General features: G+C 43.2%; 1 protein-coding gene across 1 annotated transcript in view; it reads right to left on the bottom strand.

Annotated features, from left to right (window-relative positions):
- Window positions 1–12,396: 12,396 nt before the first annotated feature.
- Window positions 12,397–23,573, bottom strand: part of LOC144826256 (uncharacterized) — a 257,403-nt gene continuing 246,226 nt past the window's right edge. The window contains exon 26 of the mRNA XM_078684620.1: window positions 12,397–12,995. The gene's annotated coding sequence lies outside the window, so the exon portion shown is untranslated. The remainder of the gene's footprint in view (window positions 12,996–23,573) is intronic.

The following is a 23,573-nucleotide window of genomic DNA, read 5'->3' as shown; positions in this document are numbered from 1 at the left end:
CAGCAAAGTCAGTTACCACACCTCCATTTCCAAACTGTGTAAATGTGCAGAAATACAGTGCAGAAACAGGATTCAGCGGAGGTGAACAGGTAAACAGATCACCAAGAGTGAATGTGTTGAATGTGTCTCAACAATATTGGTTGAAAGAAGATGGAGGGAGTAAATCTGAAGAATACTTCTGACGGTGCCTGAGAGAGGAGGAAGAGTGTGTGCTTGGAGCCACTCTTAAGGTAGATCAATCTGGTCCATTTGTAAATGGTAAAGTGAATGATGTAGAAATTACTTTCCTAGTGGATACAGGTGCTACCCGTTCTACTGTTAGATCAGTGGAAATAGAAAACCTTCCTCCCTCTGGAGATAAAATCCAAGTAGTAGGTGTAGCTAATAAGCAAATAAAAACAGATTTAACTGAACCAGTTGAAGTTGAAATAGGTACATTTAAAGACATGCATAGATTTGTAGTTTGTGATAGCAGTCCCGTAAATCTATTAGGTAGGGATATCCTGTGTAAAATGAATTGTGCAATATATTGATCACCGGATGGTATAGAGCTTCAAACTCCAGAAGAAGATGGGCTTTACAAATTAACAATGTCAATGGTTGAGGCAGAAGAAAGTAAACTATTTCCTGTGTTTGATAAGAATAATCTACCTGAAGAATTAAAAGACACAGTGAATGTAAACATTTGGGATTTCATTGCAGATTAAATGGGTTAAATGAAAAATGTAGACCCAGTAAAAATATCAGTAAAACAAGGAGCAGATTATCCAAACATTCCTCAGTATAAAATGAAATCAGAAGTAATAAACAAATTCATAAAACAAGGTGTTCTAAAAGAAATTGAGAGTAGTCCATGTAATTCACCTATTATGGGAATTAAAAAGCCAAATGGAACTTTCAGAATTGTACAAGATCTGAGAAAGGTTAATAAAATTGTTGTTCCATGTTGCCCAGTTGTACCAAATCCAGCAGTAATTTTATATCAGATTCCGCATGATGCAGAATGGTAAACGGTTATTGATTTGTTTAATGCATTCTTTACTGTTCCATTGCATCCAGAAAGCCAACAAATGTTTGCGTTCCGGTTCAAAGAGCGTATTTTAGCATTAGCTCGAATCCCTCAAGGGTACACCGAAAGTCCATCTATTTTTAATCAGTTGCTAAAGAAATCATTGGAAAATCTAGATTTACCTGGAAAATCTACGTTAGTGCAGTATATTGATGACATTCTTGTGGCCGCAAAAACAAGAGATAATTTGTATAACAGATACCATTACTCTTTTAAATCATCTGGCAGATGAGGGACATAAAGTATCTCCTGCAAAATTACAGTTTTGCAAACAAGAAGTAAAATATCCTGGTCACAGAATTGCAAATGGAGTCAGACAAGTGACAACAGAAAGAATAAAAATGATTCAAGCAATGCAACCTCCAAAAACACAGAGACAGGTTAGAATGTTTCTAGGAATGGTAGGTTATTGTCGTCAATGGATTAGTGGATTTTCAATAATCGCAAAGCCACTGCAGAGACTGACAAAAGCAGACATAAAAGACCCGATTAGCCTAACAAAAACTGAATTAGAAGCTTTTGAACAGTTAAAGAAAAGTTTGTGTGAAGCTCCAGCAATAGGAATGCCTGATTATGAAAAAGAATTTGAGCTGTATTGCAGTGAAAGAGAAGGATGTGCATTATCAGTTCTGATTCAAAGACATGGAAGACTGAGAAAGCCAATAGCATATTTTTCAGCTGTTCTTGATCCTGTTGCAAAAGCATTACCAGGTTGCTTAAAAGCAGTAGCTGCAACAAGTGTAAGTTTGGAACAAAATGAAGGAATAATAATGGGATTTCCTGTAAAAGTATATGTACCACACTCACTAGAAGCAGAGCACAACATTTGACAAATAATAGGCTAACAAAATATGAAAAGGTTATCCTTGGCTCGTACAATGTTTCAATTGCGAGATGTGTGAATTTAAATCCTTCCACATTATTACCTGACACTACTGAAACAGAAATCAGGGATGAGGTTGATCATGAATGCCTGGATGTATTAGAATATTGCACTAAACCAAGACAAGACATAAAAGATGTCCCATTATCTGAATCAGATTATGTTTTATTTGTTGATGGTTCATGCTTAAGAACAGATGAAGGTGTTCTGAGTGCAGCATATTCAGTATGTACAGTTGCAGATGTAATTGAAGCTTCCTGTCTCAAAGGAATTCGTTCAGCACAAGTAGCAGAATTAATTGCTTTGATTCGTGCATGTGAATTGGGAAAAGAGTTAAAAATTACCATAGTGACTGATAGTCAATATGGTTATGGTGTAGTCCATGACTATGGCCAGCTCTGGTCTCAAAGAGGTTATTTAACTTCTGTGGGATCACCAATAAGAAATGCTCAGTTGATTAAAATATTGATTGATGGAATTCAGCTACCAGAAAAAATTGCAGTAGTAAAGTGCACAGCACATAAAAAAGGTGAGGATTACATAACAAAAGGAAACTCATATGCTGACTCAATAGCAAAATTCTGTGCAAAACATAATGTGTCCATTAATCGGGAAAAAGAAAATGAACATGGTTTGAACTCACTTATGCTAACATCTGTAGTTGAAACTTGGCAGGAAGTAAAACAGTTGCAAGATGAGGCAAATGATGAGGAGAAAAACACATGGTTAAAAGCAGGATGCAGACAGAGAGAAGAAGATGAGGTTTGGGTTTACACAGATGACAGACCAGTAATGCCAGATAGTATGATTTCTGACATGGCACGCATGTACCATGGTCCAGGACATATTGGTAGAGATTCAATGGTTAGATTATTTAGACAAATATGGTACAATCCAAAATTCAGAATAATTGCAGAATCCTTTTGTATTAGCATCAATATATAATCCTGGTTGTAGGAGGCTGGCTTAGTATATGGTGCTCACTTAAATAGGTGTAGCATCCTGCACTAATCCAGACAACCCATATTGTGATTTTAGTGGTCGTCGACAACCATATAAAGCTCTCTAAGTGGTAGCTGTGGAGAGCAGCCTTCAGGCTTAGTCCAGAAGGAGTGTAAAGCTGCTTGTTTTACCAGTAATTAATCTTATGGTATAAGTTTAGTGAAAAAGAACCACACAGTGTAGTTATAATAATATGTATTTATTATAAACACTCACTAACACATTGCAATATCTCCTGCCCGGCAATATATCCACAATACACACAATACTTTGATAATAGAACACGTAAGTAGCACAAATGCACAGTGGTGGCCAGGGGAGACCAAACTATATACTAAAATAGTGGAATGCGAACCATGACTTAAGTCTGAACTGAACCCAGAAGATATAGACGAGTGGGGGACCTAAGGAACTCGGGCAAGCCCCTAGGGACTCTTGTGCAGAGTGGGAACATGACCGCGTGCTCAATACAAGTCAATGGGTAAGTCACAGTTACAGTTTTAAAGAAGAAGGACCCTTCCCAGCAGAAGGAACCTCATGGAGTCACCCCACCCCTGGATACCCCAGGAACCAGGATACCTACACCAGTAAAGCTGGGTGCGTAGGTGCGAAGTGACTTTGGAAACCACCGAAGATAACAATGGAGGACTTCAGTGAAGATGCTGCTAGCGAAGAAGGCGAAAGAGCCTGGTGGAGCCCAAAGGTGGATTCAAGATGAGAGGTACACTTATAACCAAGCACCCTGCCTTCAGGATGATTGAAAGGCCTGCCTTGGGGTTACTTATAAGTTTTAAGTGCAGTGACCTCAGACTGTCATAAGTGGTGCTTGCACCAGATTACACAGGCTTCAATGGCAGGCCTGCAGTCTCAATTTGAATGGTCTCCCATGGGTGGCACATTACATGCTTCAGCCCATGGGGGACACTGTTGTATCTATGTCCTGGGTACCTTAATACCATATACTAAGGACTTACAAGGCTACATCAGTAGCCATTCTGAGGAGTACCTAAGTACTCACCATGACCAATTTGGGTAAGAAGTACAGAGACTGGGGTCCTAATTAGCAGGATCCCAGCCAGACTAGTCAGTAAACCATAATGACACCAGCAAAATGTGGGAGTGACCATGACGCAGATCCTACTTTCCTATACTGATTGATTAATTGAAAGTTAGGAAGTAACAGTATAAAGGAAACGACTCCCACAAATCTCCTCATATTATGTTATTAGCACTCATGACGCTTATTTAGCTAAATACACCTCTGTCGTGTCTGTGAGAAAAAGGTCTACATGATGTCAGCCACTTTACACTCGATGAGATTAGGAGCGCAATTAAGCATATGGCGCGGAATGAGACTCTGGGAGTAGATGGATTGCCTATCGAATTTTATATGCAGTACATAGACTTGCTGGCACCGAAGCTGCTAGAGGTCTATAGTGAGGCGCGGGACTTGGGACAGCTCCCGATGACTATGCGAGAAGCCCTCATTGTCCCATTGCTAAAACCGGGTCGGGCCGGTACGGACACGGTGGCGTACCGTCCATTGTCAATGTTGTCCACAGATTATAAGATTTTAAGTCGGATCCTGGCATGCGTCTATTGCAGCATATGACTAACCTGGTACATGAGGATCAGGCTGGGTTTATCCCAACCAGGAATACGGCTACCAATATAAGGAGATTGTCGAGGGTTTTGGGAGAAGCAAGAGAGGGCTCACCCATGGCCGCAATCCTTTCTGTGGACATAGAAAAGGCCTTTGATAGCCGTTTTTGTATAAGACAATGGGGTGCTTTGGGCTGGGCGAGGCCTTTGTGGGATGGACGACAGTGTTGTATACCTCGGCAGTGGCTCTAGTAAAGGCAGGGCAGATGATTTCCCCCCGTTATACAGTAGCCCGGGGGACGCGACAGGGTTGCCCACTCTCCCCGCTGCTATTCGCTTTGGCAATAGAACCTCTGGGGGCATGGGCGCGGTTAGGACAGTGGTACGAGGGCATAGCTTTTAGAGGGGAGCAGCAATACATATCGCTATATGTGGATGATCTGTTGATGTTTTTGGCAGATGCGGAAGGAGCACTGACAGGGGCGGCATGATAATTATCTGACTTTGGCAATATCTCAGGACTAAAGGTTAATTGGTCTAAAACGTGTTTATTTCCTGTAAAACCAGGGAGGACGGCACCTATGCTGCCGCGGACCGTGCGGTGGGAGCCGTCCTGCTTAGCGTACCTCGGGGTACATATTTATCATGAAGCCGGTGACATTCTAGAAGGCAACATAGGGAGATGTGTGCGGGCCCTAAAGGGGAGCATGGCATTTTGGAGTACCCTTCCATTATCAGTGATGGGGAGGATAGCCTTGCTGAAGATAGTGGCAGTCCCTCGGCTACTGTACTTTTTCAGAACACTGCCAGTATGAGTGCCATGCTCTGTGTTTGCCCGCTTGAAATCAATGGTTGTAGGGTTCCTCTGGGGATCTGGGAGGCGCAGAGTAGCTAAAAAAACACTGATGAGGCCTAAAGCGGAGGGCGCCCTGGTGGTTCCTGACCTGGAACTATATTATATAGCAGCGCAACTACAGGTTCTCACGCAGGCAGTTGCTATGGAGTTTCAGGGTCCTGAATGCTTGAGAGGTAGCGGAATCCCGAGACATGTCCTGTCGTTTGTAGTACTGCAGCAGCGGTTAGACCTTGGGGATCTCTCCTTGGAGGAGAAGAATCTGCGGTTGTGCTGGAATAGGAGTCAGGGGAGAGCGGGTGTATTACACCCCTATGCGCCGGAGACACCACTGGGGATGCTGACAGCATTACCCCATGGAGGAGACTGGACGTCGTTGTTGGAGTGGGAGCAGGTGGGGATCCAGGTGCTCGGGGACTTATACGAGGATGGAGAGTTGTTACCTTATCAGGTATTGCAGGAGAGGTATGATCTCCCTAGAGGAGGTTTTCTGGTACATGCTGCCCTGGTCCGTGCAATTCAAAGGCACTGGAAAGGAGGATTAATGGAGCTTAAAACAATGATGGCGTGTCAATATGTGGTAATGGCAGCAGGCACGTTTAAAGCAGTTACTTGCCTATATTCGAGAATGCTGCATGAGGGGTTGGCTCCGCTTGATACATTGCGGCTAAAATGCGAGGCGAGCATTGGGAAGTCCATACCGGAGACCACATGGGGGCATATTCTGGGCAGGGCGTGGAAGGGCATGAGGAAACCACGATTCCAACTGCACAGAGCGTATTTGACACCTGGCAAGATCATGAAATATTATAATGTTGACAATGCGATGTGTCCTCGATGTGCTGAGGTGGGGGCGGAACTGGAGCACATGCTGTGGGAGTGCCCGAAATATGGAGTTATTGGGGAGAAGTGGGAGTACTGTTAAATCTACTTTCGGAACCGGAAATGGACTTTAATATTTCCACATGTATATTACACTGGTTCCCTCATACTCCCAAGACGAAGGTGACAAGTAAGTTTGTGGATCTGGGGCTGGTACTGGCCAAAAGGGAAATAACAATGCAATGGAAACTGAAAGAGGGTCCCAGCAGCAAGAGATGGAGGGCTGAGCAGGTTAAGTAGGCTAGTGGTGAGAGCGCTATTCGCTTCCAGCAGGCGCGACGTATACATAACGAAAAGGCGCTGGACGCGGCACGGGCGTGGGAGGAGCTGGTTCAAACACTGATACACCAACAATCTGGGAAGGATCGAGAATAACATGCTAGGGACACACAAGGGCCACAGTAACACCCAGAAGGGACATCTTGGTTTTCTAACTACACAAGTCCTACGTATTGTACTAGGGCGGATACAGAACACACCGGTGACAGGGAGGGGTGAGGAGGGTATGGGGAGGGAGTTATCATTTTTACATTAGATTAGAATTATTATGTATGCAGTGCCGGTTACTTTGCGGCTGCGGCTGTGATTTGGCAGTACGGTGCAACATTCTAAGGAACTGTTGTGAGAAAGTGGCTCTATATATACTGGACTAGAAAGAAGTTCAGTGTGAATAGAGTCCACCAACCCCAGAAGTATAACAGAGGTTATAGTCAGAACTGACCTTACTCTCCAAAGTGATAGCTTGGTCGAGCAGTAAGGCAGTACCAGAGGACAGTGTAAAGCATTTGATGTACACACTCAGTCAGCAAAAGGTTTCACAGACTCAAGGACTGAACTCCAGGCCAATTGTTTGTATATCCAAAGATATGGTTGTTTTATTTTTAGAACCAACAGTTATAAAATTATACTTTTCACATTACGAGTACTCTCATGTAAATACTTTGCAGATGAGCAATAAGTTTGTACACACAATAATCACAGCTTAGCTGATAAGCAAAACAGTTCTGAAACACACTCTAGCATTGAGCTCAATGGGTTTTCATAGGAAAGTACAGTTGATTACTTTATGGATTACTTTGGTAGTTCCAGGACTAGATCTTGGATTCAGTCCTGGGGTCTAAGCTGAAACCAGATTAGCAAAAACGTTTTTGTTGCAGTGATGATTTTTCCTGAATATAAAGCTGTTTTAAAAGTTCACACAGAAACTTTTCGAGGTGATTCTCACAATGTTATTCAATGGGAGGAAATTCAGGTTACAGGTAAAGTACGATCGCGTTACTTTTGTAACCCAGCATTAGTCTCCTAGGGCCAGCACTGGGGGCTTAAATCAAAACAGGTAGGTAATTGCGTTTCAATATTTTGTACGATTTTTAAAGAATATTTGCAGTTTTCAAAAGTAGACAGAAGAAATTTCATAGAAAAGCAGACAATGGGTTCCTATGGAGAAAATACAGGTTACTAGTAAACCCGCTAGGGATTACTTTTGTGGTTCAGTACTGGGCTGAAAGGTACAGTACTAGCTTCTCTCCTGATCACAGGTGAGTATTTTCGAATTCGGACTTTGGCTGATTTTATAGGAATATTTTCAGTTTTCAAAACTTCACACTTAGAAAATTTTCGAGTCAAAAATGATCAATGTTATCCAATGACAGGTAAGTGAATTACCGGTTTCCAGGTGAGTACTTGGTAGGTGAAGTTAGGGTTTCTGGGCATAGACTCAGGGGTCCCCCAGGGTCAGGTGAGTACAGTTAGTTCAGTCCCAGCGGCCCAGGGTGCAGAGGTAGGTAGGCCCAATGTTACCCAATGAGGAAAAGCATTGGCAGATGTACATATGTGTGATAAAATGTTGTTGTAGACGACGTCATCGAACCTGTGATGTAATGTACATTCTTTGTACATTATTCCACATAATTAGCTGTTCCATGCGTTAGAACGCCGCCAAGTACCTAGCCTTGTTTGGTATTGGGATTCCAAGCGGACTTCTTGCTTGAAGACGTCTCTAGAGACTATCTAAATCTTCTTAAAATGTGGCACAACAAGTACAGTGTTTTAAACTGCCTTCTAAACTAACTGGGAATGTTGGACAAGGCACCTGAAATGGAAGTTTCTCAAGTGTACGAATCTAGAATTGCTGCTCATTGTGAATGTGCTTTTCCAGCTAGGTCCGCACCACACAAATACTGTAAATAATAAAATAATAAATAAGCGTACATGAGAATTTTATAGTATGGATGTAAGACTTGTTGAAATATAAGAGGACGTCCTCCACAAATCTCCAACACATAAATCCAACAATGTATTAATAACTGGAAACAAATGTTTGGTCCTTTTTGTTTTCTTTATTTACACCTTAATAAAACATACAAAAACAAATGTTTTCGGACAAAGTTTATTCATGTTGCACAGCCACAAATGAATAGCTTTGGCCAATAACTGACATTTCCTTGCATCAGTGAAAGTAGGTCAGAGGTCAAAATCTCACTTGTGACGAAAAATATTGTGGACCATTTGGAAGATCCAATCAGAACAAGAACTGATGACATTTTGCCTCAATTTACAAAGTTATTTACAAACGGTTATCAGCATTCATTTCGTGCTTCAAGGTCAGTAGGGTAATTGGAAGAGGAAATTAGTCCTGTGGCGTCTCAGATTTAGAAGAGGAATTGAATCAGTAAGTCGCAGCCAGGATACAAACTATGAATTGTGAAGGAATTGAAGTTATTATGTGTCGACGTGGTCAGGTGAGGTAGAATTAAAAGTTTACTTTCAACAGCACACCCCATACCCTCTTCTATACTCAAGCATCCGAGCAGGATGGGAAAATCATCTGAATCTTGACAGCAACAACATGAGATCGGTTTCAGACACCTTCTGAAGATATACCTTTTTCTGTAAATGTTTTAAATGACAACATTAGGACGTGTTGCTTTCATGGGGGGAGGGGCACAATTCACAAAGAAAGTAGTACATTTGCACCCATAAAGGCACACCTCTATATGGATCCAGATGTACGACTTTTTGCAATTCACATGCATTATCAGCAATAATGCCAGGTATGATTTGCCTTGGTTCAGGTTTTCAGAGGTGCTACTTGAAATGCCATGTGACATCTGCCCAGCTTCCTATTCTTGCTGTGCATAAAGTTACATAGCATACCTTCGCCAGGATGGAATGCACCCTGCTCTCTAATTCACACTTTTATTTCTTTTTTTTCTCCACATAGAATTCTTTTTTTTCCAGATTAGTCCTTCTTCTACGCCCACCTCAAATTTGGGGATGATCAGATCCTCTTCCCGTCTCAGAAAGGGAAATGCCTGGTGTAACTCTCCAACCTTGTTCATAGTGGGAAATTATCAACATTTGACAATGAGGAGGCCTACAAATGCACGGGTTTTTGGGTGTTCCCAGACTTAAAAAGTTAACCACGGCTTGTTATGTCCACTCACACCCCTTAAGTTGGGCTTATTTCCCTGGATTGTTTCACACTCATAGTAGAGAAATAAACAGTAGTAAAACGTTTTAGTCCAGTCAGGAATCCTTTTGTCAATTTCTGTCAGGAGGAAATTGAAGTATTTTCAGTGTTAAACGTGCGTTTACAGCCAACAATATTATTATAAATTGGCCCCAGTGTACCATTTTTTAAAGAAGCATCAAAATAAAACAAAAATGATTGTGGTTGCCTTTTATTTTAGTTTGAAGTTATAATGGGAACGAATATATTGTAGTTCACAATGTAGGCTGGGTTAGAAAATTAGGTGATGTAATGTCTCACACAAAAGGCATAATTATACCAGTGAGGTATGCAACATCTCACATAGGAAGCTGAGCTTGGATAGGAAGTGATGTAAAATCTTACATGAGAAGCTGGGAGTTAATGGAAAATTAAAAATATCCTCACACAAAAAGGACATTTAGAATAAAAGCCCTATATTGCCCACAAGCTGTATAATTCAAATGGAATTAGACGTCATGTTTTCCTTTGTAAACGGTCCTTACAATAGAAGGTGAGGCTATGTCTTCTGTCTGTGAAGTACATTTAATGATTGAATGACTAAATATGCATTTACAAAGCACAGAAATACTCAACAGGTGTCCTTGTGTGACAGAAGGCTAAAGCTAAATCACAAGAACGTCAAACTGGAAACTTAAATAAAAGTGGTAAATAACCAAGTTTCAAGCTGTTATTAGCTAACACATGGCTCTAAGTTGACCAAAATGTTACTTAAGAACCCAGTTAATTGGAACCATGACGTTTTTGTTTATCCCTCAAATGTATGTCTGCGCTTGAAACTGGCTTTCCAAGATGTGAGGGGCTGTCTGTCCTTTTTCCTACTAGAAAATATGTATATCACTCCTGGGACACCATCGGACCACTTGGTGAGATCATTCTTTGCTTTTGTTCAGGATATTAGTATTACAGAAGATTGACCCTTAATAATCATGGGTTATCCAAATGCAAAGATGTTTAATTCTGCCTCCTTGACCTTTTCTATTGTTGAAAAAGAAGACGTATGGTCTATTACAGAGATTTTGCTCCCAGACAAAAATAGGAGAAATAACCGTGGTTTCCAATTACTTGAAACTCTGGGAAAACAAAATTTGGTCATCTTAAATGGAAGATCTCCAGTGGGTAAAATTGCCTCCTATACCCTTCAGCCAACTTCCACACTGAGTCTTGACTCGATAACGTGATGGTATCCTTACAAATGTTTGGGGCCCTGTGAGAAACGTACTGTATTTCCAACTGATATGGGTTATCACAGCTTAGTAGGTATACAACTGTGGCCTTTAATCTCCAGGAATTACTTCCTCTGAATCTATCCCTAGGCACAATCAGCTTTAGTAATTTGAATGGCCATACCTTATAGACAGCTAAGAATATCGCGACCTTACTTGCCAAGTTTAATGGATAAACCATGGAAAATAGTGACGGTGAGATCATGACTGAAGTAGTCTTTTATCTAGATTTCTGCAAAGCCTACAATCAGGTTCACAATCTATAATAGCATTGTGATTCTCAGCAGTGCTTAGCAAATAGCAAGTATTAGCAAGAGGCCAACATGGCCTTCAGAACGGGGTGATGGCAGTTTTTTTTCCTTGAGCCGCACCCTCATGGCAGCACTTCGGACAATACAAAGTTATCACTCTTTAATCTTTTCTTAAACATTTGGGGATTTTTTTTTTAACTTTCCCCAAAATATTCCAGGACTGGAGTTACAATATTAAATAAGGGCCTGGTGTACAATAGGATTTTACCCATGCGTTGACACATCAGGCCTCAAGTTTCCTGGACTATGGTGGGTAAAGTGGCACTATTCCCAAATATTGTACAAATGGAGTTAGAATAGTAAATTTCACCGCCCAGTGTTCACCAAACACTCTGCTGCCCTGATGGCACAACTCAAGGCAAGGTACACAGAGAATGGAGGATGAAAAGGAGGAAGTAGCAGTGGCCACCTGTATGTTGACAGGAATTGTAATAGTACAGTATATGAAGGAGTCTCTTTCATGACAGAGGGCCATATGTATCAACAACCTGATTTGCGATTCTCAAATAGCGATTTTTTAGAAATCGCTATTTGAGAATCGCAAATAGGGATGTATGTACAAAATCGCAATTTTTTAGCTAGGAGGCCCATACGAATGAATGGGAAGTTATTCTCAATTTGCGATTCGTAATTTGAGAATCGCAAATTGAGAATAATTTCAAGGGTGCAGGGGTGTCCAAAGGACACCCTGTTGCACCCCTGAAATAAGCATGGGTGCACATGTGGCGCACATACATGCCCTAAGGGTGCGTATGTGCTCCACATTGCACTTTGAAAAATGCGAAAGAGTGCATTTTTCAAGGAATTCACAAATTACCACCAACTTGAAGTTGGTGGTAATTTGCGATTCCTTAGGGCCAATTTGCATTTTTGTAATGCTTCTTACATTGCATTTAAGGAATCGCAAAATTTGCGATTCCTTAAATGCAAACGCAAAATAAGGAATCGCAAATTTTGCGATTCCTTATTTTGCACGCAGATTTCAGTGATACATACCATTTAGCACTAATGCGTTCGCAAACGCCGAAATTCGGCGAATTTCAGAGTTTGCGAACGCATTAGTGCTTGATACATATGGTCCAGAATGTTTAAACTTGAGGAACCAAGCTGTTTTTGGCCAGACAAGGGGAGTTGGCCTGGCAGGTTTTGCAGCATTTCAGCTCGGAATCTGAATTACAAAGACACACTGTGTTAAGTACAAGGATGATTTAGATAGTCAGGCAAGTGAAGTGTCACACATGGAAAACTGTTATAAGCAAAAGAATGCAAGTAATGCAGCCTTTCTCACTTGGTAGGTAAGGTAGGATGCAAATAGACACAATACTTCAGATCTGGAAGAGAATGTTGGATTCTGTCTTTCTGTAATGGGAGGCAGACTTGGAATGAAAAGGGAAGAGGTGCTAGCTAGTATTTGTTGTTTGCCCTACACATCCCTCTCATTTTAGTCCATTGGTTTGTAAACTTGAGTCCTGAAATGAAGATTAAACCTGGAACCAAATGAAATAAGTACAACGTATTTGGGTGCAATACTCATGAGAACACTGCTTTCAATGGGTACTGCTCCACTTCGTAAGGGAAGGTTCCACCAGAAGTCCAGTTTCAGAAGATCGAGGGACAGCTGCTTGTCAAGTTCTTTCTCTGCCACGTCCACCATACCTAGGTCAAAAAACATATTCGGTGAACTTTAGAAGCAATGAGCTATAATTTCACAGGACAGCCTGCTTTACCTAAAATCAACTGTGGGACTTGTCACAGCGCTCTTTTGAATGTGAGAAAGTGATTGGGATTCCAGTTCTGAAGTTCACTGAGAAATTAAGTTAATTACTTATATAGGGCTCCGGATTTGCTGAAATAAGAACAGTCCAATTGATTGAATCAATCTACTTCATTGGCTAATATACTTGGGGCCATATGTATGAAACTTAGGTTTTGCGATTCTCAAATAGCAATTTTTAGAGAAACGCTATTTGAGAATTCGCAAAATGCTATATATGTAGAATTTGCAAATAATTTTGCGAATCCTACATATTCCTTAATTGCGAATAGCAAATTGCAATTCGCAATTAAGGAATACCTCCCCATTCATTCCTATGGGCCTAAAGGCTTATAGGAATGAATGGCAAGACATTCTCAATTTGCGATTCTTAATCGCAAATTGAGAATGCAATTTCAAGGGTGCCAGGGTGTCAAAAGGACCCCCTGTTGCACAAGTGAAATGTGCATGTGGGCACATGTAGCACACATATATGCCCAAAAGGCATATATGTGCGCCACAAGGCACTTTGAAAAATGCAAAAAAGTGCATTTTTCAAAGAAATCGCAAATTACCACCAACTTGAAGTTGGTGGTAACTTGAAATTCCTTAAGGCCAAATTGCACTTTTTCTGTGCTTTTTACATTGCATTTAAGGAATAGCAATTTGCGATTCCTTACATGCAATTGCAAAATAAGGAATCGCAAATTTTGCGATTCCTTATTTTGCGAGGCAGCTTTGCTTTCATACATACCATTAACCCTAATTGCGATCGCAAAAGCCAAAATTCTACTCTGCGAATTTCGGCATTTGCGATCGCAATTAGGAATGATATATCTGGCCCTTGATGTCTACCTGTCCTTATAGGCGTTTGAGCACCAAGAACAATAAATGATAGCCTACTTTTAGCCTATCACATATATGTCATTAATATATCATTTTTTCACAGCATCAGAGCTGTGAGTATGTAGAAGTAATTTATTTTCTTCTGCCCACAAACTAAGGTGGGAGACACTCCTGCCAGAAAGCCTTCACTGTCCCTATCCTTCACTCTTGCCCTTTTCCAGCACTGAACTAGTCACTATCCATGGTATGCATGGTGTCAAACTCACACTAAAAGCAACGACCGGCATATACCAGTATCACATGTTACGGTAATACTTCATTCCATCACTGACTTCAGTAACCATAATCCCTCTGTACTTATAATTAATAGTCAAGCATTGAAATCATGTGCCCGCATTATCAGTAATAAAGCATGACATACCTACATTATCAGTGGTAAAGCATGAGATGCTCTTTTGCACGTTTTATGAGTGATCAGGCATTGTAATAGGGTGTATATAAACAAGAGGATAGAGTCAGGGAATTATGTGAGGTGGGAACTCCTGGTCCCCGGGATAGATTGTAACAACAATGGATGAGTACCCCCTAGGAAGCAAGGACAGAGAAAGTTCTCTGTTACTAGAGCTTAAAGCTCAGGTTAGCACATTGTGCCCCAACTCATTACCGGACAGTTCTTGTCCTTATAGAAGACCCCTCACTCACCAACCTAGTTGGTGACATGCTTCATCATCGGGGTCCCACCCCATAGGCCGAGTTCCCTCAGGGTGTGCTGCGACACCTGACTACAGTGGAGCTGGTTAATTTTTCTTTTATATGTGTGAAAAAATTTACAGTGAGAGGTGTGTTAAAAGGGGCCAAAACTACTCACTTCAAGAGTTTATTCTTGAGTGTTTGAACCCCGGTAAAAACAGTGTGGCACCCGTGCCTAATTAGGTAGGCTATGGTGTCTCAAGAAGTGTAATGGGTTAAAATAGCGAAGTGTGCTATGTGAGTGTTTACCAAGAAAAATAATAGCAAGAGGTCTACATGTTTCAACCTTTGAAGTGATTCTTAGGTTTTCGTCAGGACCGTGGTGATTGAGCGGGGTGGTCCGCACACGCTAAGGTGCGCCCTGCCCTCGTTCAATTAAGAGACTGCAAATTGCGATCTCGTGTAAAAAGGTGTGTCTTTATCCTCATTCAGGAGAAAAACCTGTAAAACAAAATAGGGGGACTGGGTTGGGATCACGTACCAGGGAGGACAAGACAAGGAAGTACACTTAACATATATTAAACTGATCGTAATTATCTGTGACAGGTCACTGGGTGGAGAGTCCATGCTCATGTACCATTACAATGGTAGGATCCATCTAATCCGATCAGAAAAGTGCTCCAGTGCTAGTTATCAGAACGTGCTTGAATCAAATCTAATAAAATGAAAATAAAAAATAAAATAAAACCCAGCGCCGTGGTGAGGTGTCATTCTGGTTGGGCGACTAGGTACGTTATAGGAAGAATCAAGATAGGGGGGGAGAGAGTGATCTCTATCAAACTACGTTGTGAAACGTTATGGTATAAGTGTCATAGACATCCCGAGTGGGCGGTTAAACATACACGACGCAAGTGAGTTTTACGTATAGTGCTAAAGTCGCCCTTGTGATAAAAAAGAGCATCCGAATGTATAGCTCACATTTGAGGCGATAAATACCACTTCATGGGCATCTGAACTTCCAAGGCGCCAAGAATCCGTCACCTACATAAGTTCAGAAAACGGGGGCAATTAGTGAGCAGAGTTCTGCCCGTGTGAGACAGATATAAATTGGAGAAGCAGCGGGAGTACGGAGCGGTGGAATTCCGCCCCGTATGCAGGTCAGAGTGTTTACACTTACTTGCGACTTCTGTTCGTCTCGCGGTAAACCTACTTGGTTACTGCTCGAGATGCCCCGTTGAGTGATCGGCTGTCTTCAACGTGCCGGTAAAGTAAACTGATCGGTATTTCCTGGTTGGGCGTGGCACAAGTTTATGACCCTCTGTAGACCAATCAGAGTGCGTTACGGGGGATGGAACAGCTTCCTCTCCCGATCACGTGATGACTGGGGTGTGATGCGTAGCAGTATAGTAACCATGGCAATCGTGCTCCACAGTTAGAATGTGAGAGTATGGGAGTTGACAGCAAAAGGGAGGCAATGAGGAATATCAGGTATTTAAAAGGGGACGTCCATAAACAGTAGTCCGACATAAAATCTTCCCAGCTCAAGAACTCCTGAGTTGGTGTAGCGCAAAAATGGCCAGCTGGTAATAAAGAGCGCGCTCAGCTTAGGTATAAAGTCTAAAGAAAAAAATATATATATTTTTATCCCATCACTGTGTTCCACGGGATATTGTCGTTCAACCCAGTTTTATGAGTGGAAAGTCTGTACACCCACCATTGTTCCTTCTCGAACAGACGTTGATTCAGATTGGCTCCTGGTTTTACTTGTTCGATAACGGTCCATTTTAAATCATCGGGTGTGTGTCCAATTGACAAATAATGTTCAGTGAGCCTTGTGTTCTCTTTCTTGCACCTGATGGTGCTCCTGTGTTCTCCAATGCGTATTTTAACTTTTCTGCTAGTCATACCTACGTAATGTAGGTTACATGGACATGTTAATCTGTAGATGATGTTTTCGCTGTTACAGTTAGTTTGCCCTCTGATGGTCCAGGTTTTGTTGGGTTCCAACTGTAGAGTCTTGGTGTTACTTGCGTTGTGTATGTTTAACCGCCCACTCGGGATGTCTATGACACTTATACCACAACGTTTCACAACGCAGTTTGATAGAGATCACTCTCTCCCCCCTATCTTGATTCTTCCTATAACGTACCTAGTCGCCCAACCAGAATGACACCTCACCACGGCGCTGGGTTTTATTTTATTTTTTATTTTCATTTTATTAGATTTGATTCAAGCACGTTCCAATAACTAGCACTGGAGCACTTTTCTGATCGGATTAGATGGATCCTACCATTGTAATGGTACATGAGCATGGACTCTCCACCCAGTGACCTGTCAAAGATAATTACGATCAGCTTAATATATGTTAAGTGTACTTCCTTGTCTTGTCCTCCCTGGTACGTGATCCCAACCCAGTCCCCCTATTTTGTTTTACAGGTTTTTCTCCTGAATGAGGATAAAGACACACCTTTTTACACGAGATCGCAATTTGCAGTCTCTTAATTGAACGAGGGCAGGGCGCACCTTAGCGTGTGCGGACCACCCCGCTCAATCACCACGGTTCTGACGAAAACCTAAGAATCACTTCAAAGGTTGAAACATGTAGACCTCTTACTATTATTTTTCTTGGTAAATACTCACATAGCACACTTCCCTATTTTAACCCATTACACTTCTTGAGACACCATAGCCTACCTAATTAGGCACGGGTGCCACACTGTTTTTACCGGGGTTCAAACACTCAAGAACAAACTCTTGAAGTGAGTAGTTTTGGCCCCTTTTAACACACCTCTCACTGTAAATTTTTTCGCACATATAAAAGAAAAGTTAACCAGCTCCACTGTAGTCAGGTGTCGCAGCACACCCTGTGGGCACTCGGCCTATGGGGTGGGACCCCGATGATGAAGCATGTCACCAACTAGGTTGGTGAGTGAGGGGTCTTCTATAAGGACAAGAACTGTCCGGTAACGAGTTGGGGCACAATGTGCTAACCTGAGCTTTAAGCTCTAGTAACAGAGAACTTTCTCTGTCCTTGCTTCCTAGGGGGTACTCCTCCATTGTTGTTACATTGTAATAGGGTGCCCACATAAACAAAAACTAACAACGCTTCCTCCTTAATGAACCAGCTAAGTCCATCCCTGAATAAAATTTGCAATGTTAAAAAAATGGCAAGAAAACGAATAGTCGTATAGAAGACAGGTTCATCGTCGGATAACCCCAAGCTATAAAACAAGTAATAAATGTCATAAGCAAGAAATCTATAATAACAAGAGAAAACACCAAGATTCTCTCTGGATTGAACTGCACAACGCAATCTGCACAAAAAACTAAAAGAAGCTTTAGGAGCTAGTCGGGTTGGGAACTAAGTTTACCAGATCAGGGAGCGACTATCAAATTCCAAATGGAGTTTTGGAAACAACATCTGGAGGGGCTTTGCAGAGGTCCCACGCCGAATACTTCCATGGATAACAACATCACAGGTCGAGATAGATATGGCACAGCACCTCAGGAGGCTAAACGGCGTATATCTGCATGCAACAGCTCGAGAGCTGTGGGTCCAAACAGCCTCTCTACTGCAACAATGAAGAAAGACTCGGCTGCCTGGCGTGTGCTGGTTGCCAGTATAATCAATTCAGTGATGCATGTAGGGAAAATGTTGCCATCAAGGAAGGGTTCCATTATACATCCACGTTACAAGCGTAGCTCCAAACATTTGCAGAAGAGCAACAGGCTGATCGCCCGGCTCGATGTGGAAGGGAACATTTTCATAGAACATTTATTAACTTTTCTGAAGAAATGGGCTAATACAGCCGGCAGCCTAACAATTCACCAAGCCGGATTCCGAAGAGATTGCTATACCATTAACAACATCATGGCATTGGCCATTCTTGCCCAAAGGGCGCAAAGAGACGAAAGTAAAAACTTATTTACATGTTTTTTTGACTTCTCAATGGCTTTTGACAGAGTAACTGTGACAAATTATGGGCAAACCTGGATGCTTGAGGAATTGAGAATAGTCAGCTTAAATGTATAATGGATTTACATATGGATAAGTGGGTGAGAGTAAAATTCTCCCATTGTAAAGGAATGTCCCGAAAATTCCACACCCACAATTGGCTAAAACAAGCCCCTAGCCCCTTTGCTGTTCAAATTATATATCTCTGATCTCATAGAGGTGCTGCAGGAAGTAAAAGGAGATTTCTCTAAACTAGAAAAAACCAAAATAGTATATCAGGATATTGTTATGTTATCAACCACATCTATTTGGCACCAAAACCAGTTGACCAGTTTACATGTATAAAATATAGTTAATGATTTACAGATCAATATAAGCAAAACAAAAATGATGGCATTCGGCTGCAAAAAACTGTTACACCTAGTTCATAGGGCTAGACGAAATTGTGCAGGAGCCCAACTACTCATATTTGGGATGAAAATTGATAACAAATTAAACTGGAAAGCCCATGGAATAGACACAACAGAAGTTGATGGTTGGATCCGGTTCCATCATAACAGTCGGTATTTGTATAGCACAGCTTATCATCCCAGGGGGTATAAAGTTGGTGAGTGAAGGAGAGGTTCAGAGGTGGAGTATGTAGTCGTTTCAGGACTTGGAGGCGAGTCTGGAGAAGAAGCGACCTCCACTCGGGCTCTGCCGGATGTGAGAGATCTGAGGGATGGCGAGGGAGGTGGTTCAGAGTTGTCTGGTCGGCTGGTGGAAGGTTAGGCGGTGGTTGATGTAGGTGGGTCCGGTGTTGTGGAGGGCTTTGTAGGCATGGGTCAGCAGCTTTTCTGGATGGGGATCTAGTGTAGGCTTTTGAGGTGGGGGTGAAGCTGCTCCACTTGGGGATGTTGAGGATGAGTTAGGCTGTAGCACTCTGTATAGTCTGGAGACGTTTAGGGCGATGGGTGGTGGCTCCGGCGTAGAGTGCATTTCCGTAGTCCAGTAGACTGGTGACGAGGGCTTGAGTCACTGTTTTACTGGTACTGACGGGGATTCATCTGATCTCTTGTGAGGCATGTGGAGGGTGTGGAAGCAGGCGGAGGCTACAGCATTGTCCTGGCATTTCATGGAGAGATCGCTGTCCAGGATGATGCTAAGGCTGCAGGTGTGGTTGTTAGGGGGAGGTGAGGAACCGAGTGCGGTGGGCCACCATGTGTCGTCCCATGGGGAGGTGTTCCTTCTGAAGATGAGCAATTCCGTCTTGTCCATGTTCAGCTACAGGCAGTTGGATCTCATCCAGTTGCCGACGTTGGCCATGGCGTCCCAGAAGTTGGATTTGGTTTTGACAATGTCTTTCGTGAGAGAGAGGATGAGTTGGGTGTCATCGGCACATGAGATGATGTTGAGTCAGTGGGCGTGGATAATGTCGGCCATAGGAGTCATGTATGCGTTTAAGGGGCTAAAGGAGGGTACTTGGGGGATGCCGCAGATGATGCTCTCATGACCGGGGGAAAAGGGCAGCAGGCGGATTCGCTGTGTGTGTTCTGTGAGGAAGGAGGTGATCCACTTGAGAGTGTTTCCTCTGTTGCTGATGTGGTGGAGTCTGGTGATGAGGATGTCCTGGCATACTGTGTTGAAGGCCGCTGGGAGGTCGAGGAGGGTCACGGCTTCTGTCTCGCCATGTTCAATAATGAATCTGATTTTGTCAGTAGCAGCTAACAGGGCGGCCTCGGTGACGTGGTTGGAGCGGCAGCCAGACTGGGATGCATCAAGTAGGTTGTTTCCTTCCAGGTTGTCTGGGAGCTGGTGGTTTATTGCTTTCTCCAGGCACTTGGCTGGGAAGGGGAGCAGCGAGATCAGACAGTAATTCTTGAGCTTGCTGTGGTCTGTGGAGGGCGTCTTATGGAGGGGTTTCACCTCTGCATGTTTCCATGCATCAGAAACGATGGTGGTAGGGATGGAAGCATTGAGGATGTTGGTGAGTTCGAGCTGATCTCCTTCTGTCCCAGGTTGAAGGTGTGGTGGTGCAGGGTTCTGTTGGTGCTCTGGAGTGGATCAAGCTCATGATGGCTCTGGTGTTTGGCGTTCTGAGCGGAGTCCAATCGGTGAACAGGTGACTGTGGGAGTTGTTAAAGTCGGTTGGCTGTGGGTCGAAGTTGCTGTAGATGTCTGCTATTTTGTTGTGGAAGTAGTCCGCCAAGGAGTCGTAGAGGGCTTGAGAAGGGCAGATCATGGTCTTGGTGGCAGATGGGCAGGAGAATTCTCCGTCAATGCTGAAAAGTTCTTTTGTGTGGTTCACGCTTGCCTCGATGCGGTGGTTAGGGTTAATTTTTGGTTTCTTTGAGGCGATGGTGGTTTTGCTGAAAATGGATTTGAATGTGGTGAGGTCTGAGGCGTTCCTACTGGAGTGCAATCATCTCTCAATTGCTTACACTCGTGTTTGCAGGCCTGGAGTTCAGTGGTGAACCAGCTGGCATATTTTGTGGCTCTGGTAGTTTTCATGAAGGTGACTGTCAGTGCAGTTGGAAATCCAGTCAGAGAAGTTTTGCATGGCTAGCTGAAGTTTGCTGATGGTATTGGGTCTGGTGGTGTTGAGGGCGGTAGTCCCTTGGGTCTTGATTATTTTTTTCCCATTTGCATTATGCAGGAGTTGGGAGCATGGTGGTGGGAGGTGTTGAGCTTGCAATGCTGAAGGGGACGATGCTGTGGTCTGTTCAGGTGAGTTTGGTGGCGTGGCTGAATAGGATTCTGTCACTGGCTGTGAAGATTGGGTCCTGGGTGTGTCCTGTGCAATAAGTAGGGCTGATGTTGCTCATGCTTTCTAGGAGGTTGGCAGAGTTGGTGTCATTGGGGTGGTCAAGGTGGAAGTTGAGTTTGCCGAGGAGGATGTAGTGCTTGGAGCGGATTGCTGAGGGAGATAAGTTTGGAGATGGCAACGCAGAAGCCTGGAGGGGGGGCAGAGGACCTGTAGGCGAGGGTTCCTCTGATGGTTGTGTTAGCGTTGATTTGGATTTGGAAGTCGAGGTATTCCATGATTGCTGAGATGTCGTCTTCCGTGGTGGTGCACTGAAGGGTATCAGTGTCGATGACGGTGACGCCTCCTCCTTGTGTGTTGGCGCGGTTTCTGTGTAACATCTTGTAGCCGTGAGACATTGCAATCGCAATTTCGGGGGTTGAGACGGTGTGAGCCAGGTCTCGGGTTAAACATCACGTCAAGGGTGGAAGTGGTGATGGTGTCCCAGATTTCTGTGGCATGCTTACCCAGGTTGCCAAGGGAGGAGCTAGCACAATTCACGCTGCATCCTGCCGAAGCTGTCAAGCATGCTCGCTGGCAACCTGCTGAAGTCCACAAACGAAGACTTTGAGGTACTTATTGACCTCTAAAAACGGGTAAAATTCACCCAGTTTTTCAGCAAAAACTGTAGCAAGATACAGATTCTCTACTTACGTCCTGAAGACAGCCCCCCTGACCACCCTGAACCTCCTGGGCAGACCAAGGGCTGAAACATGTCGACCTTTTTTTGGACAACATAGTGCGTAAGGCTTATAATACGTCTACACATGCATGACACTGTTTTTAGACAAATCTGGAACCTAGACCATTAAATAATTTTTAAACTAGATTTTTTTAATCATCACCTATTTCCACCTTCACTAAAGCACTGTTCACCACCTACCTTCTCGTTGATCACTACTGCAATAACCAGTGGTTCTCCTCCGGATGGAGGAAGTATACAACTAAAAGAAAACCCAATGATGATGCTGTCACGTTTTTAACATAAGGCGGAGAACCAAGATATACCGCCTCGCAACTTGAGTACGTGAATGAGGGTTTTTTATTGACAACTCGGATAAATATTGCAGACCCTGGTTACTCAGGTCAAGTGATCCATTCCCTATTGATTTTGAATGCTTACAGATGGATCAGACGGTAAGCAGCATGCATTGGAGCTGTTCCGAGGGGATGGAGGTCAGTTGTGTGGGTGCGGCGAGGGTTTCGGTGTTGCAGGTGAACCGGCAGCGGTGGCAGGAGAAGGGTCCTTCCATGGATCACGGGGAGGAGATGCAGCAGTTGTTGTCGCGGTCGCTGGTGGCTAGGGCTAGGGGCTCAGAAGTAGTGTAGCGGTGGATAATAGGAGAGCTAGGGTTCCTGGTACTGGGCACATTCTAGGCACGGACAGTCACAGACGGACTTGCCTTTAGCACGCCGGCAGCATGGCGCACTGTGGTCTCCATTAAATAGGTCCTGGGGAGGGAAAAGCACTGGACGGCGGGTGGCTGGGTGTTTGAGGGCAATGAGAAAATGTCGGGAGGGCCCAAGGGGGCTAGCTTGTTCCAGGAATTGAAAAGGCTGACTGTCTGACTGGTACAAAATGTACAACAGAAATGACAACAATTACATAAAATAAATAAAGGCTAGTCAAATACAGGAAGTGAAGGCTGACAACAATGCCAAGTTTAAGGGGTGGCCAGAGTGGCAAAAGGCAGACCTTGGTGGTCAGAGAGTGGATCCTGGTGGCGAGAACGGGCTGAGGAGCGGCCCGCAAAAGGAGCGGAGTGAAGAGAAGGCAGAGTCGGCTTACTCATGCAGCGGAGTCAACTAAGCCTGACCACGGCTGTGAGAGCTGGCGAGAGGACTTACTTCCATAAAACTCCCTAAAAAGCATTGCCGCAGAATACGGTGGAAACGCTAGTGGATCTGTTGTGACAGTATTTATGGGTAAGATAAGGAAAATACTTAACGTATGGAAAGCGACTCCCCAAAGTTTAATCAGGTTGTAATTGGGCCTGTTATCAATCATGGCCCGTATAAATATCAACTGTATTAATTATTGCATAGACTGTAAAGGGGCATCCAAGAATAAAATAAGATATGTACTAAACATAGAACTGGCCAACTCAAAAAATTATTCTCCAATGGCATATTACTATTTTATGGATCTCCTGGTCAATTATAATCTGCTACCTCTAAGTGAACTTTCCAAAATGACCAGTGCCACTC

This window comes from Lissotriton helveticus, chromosome 3_2 (assembly GCF_964261635.1).
Source record: "Lissotriton helveticus chromosome 3_2, aLisHel1.1, whole genome shotgun sequence".
Taxonomy (NCBI): Eukaryota; Metazoa; Chordata; class Amphibia; order Caudata; family Salamandridae; genus Lissotriton; species Lissotriton helveticus.
The sequence above is the reverse complement of the archived record's forward strand: the minus strand, read 5'-3'. Positions and strand labels throughout refer to the sequence as shown.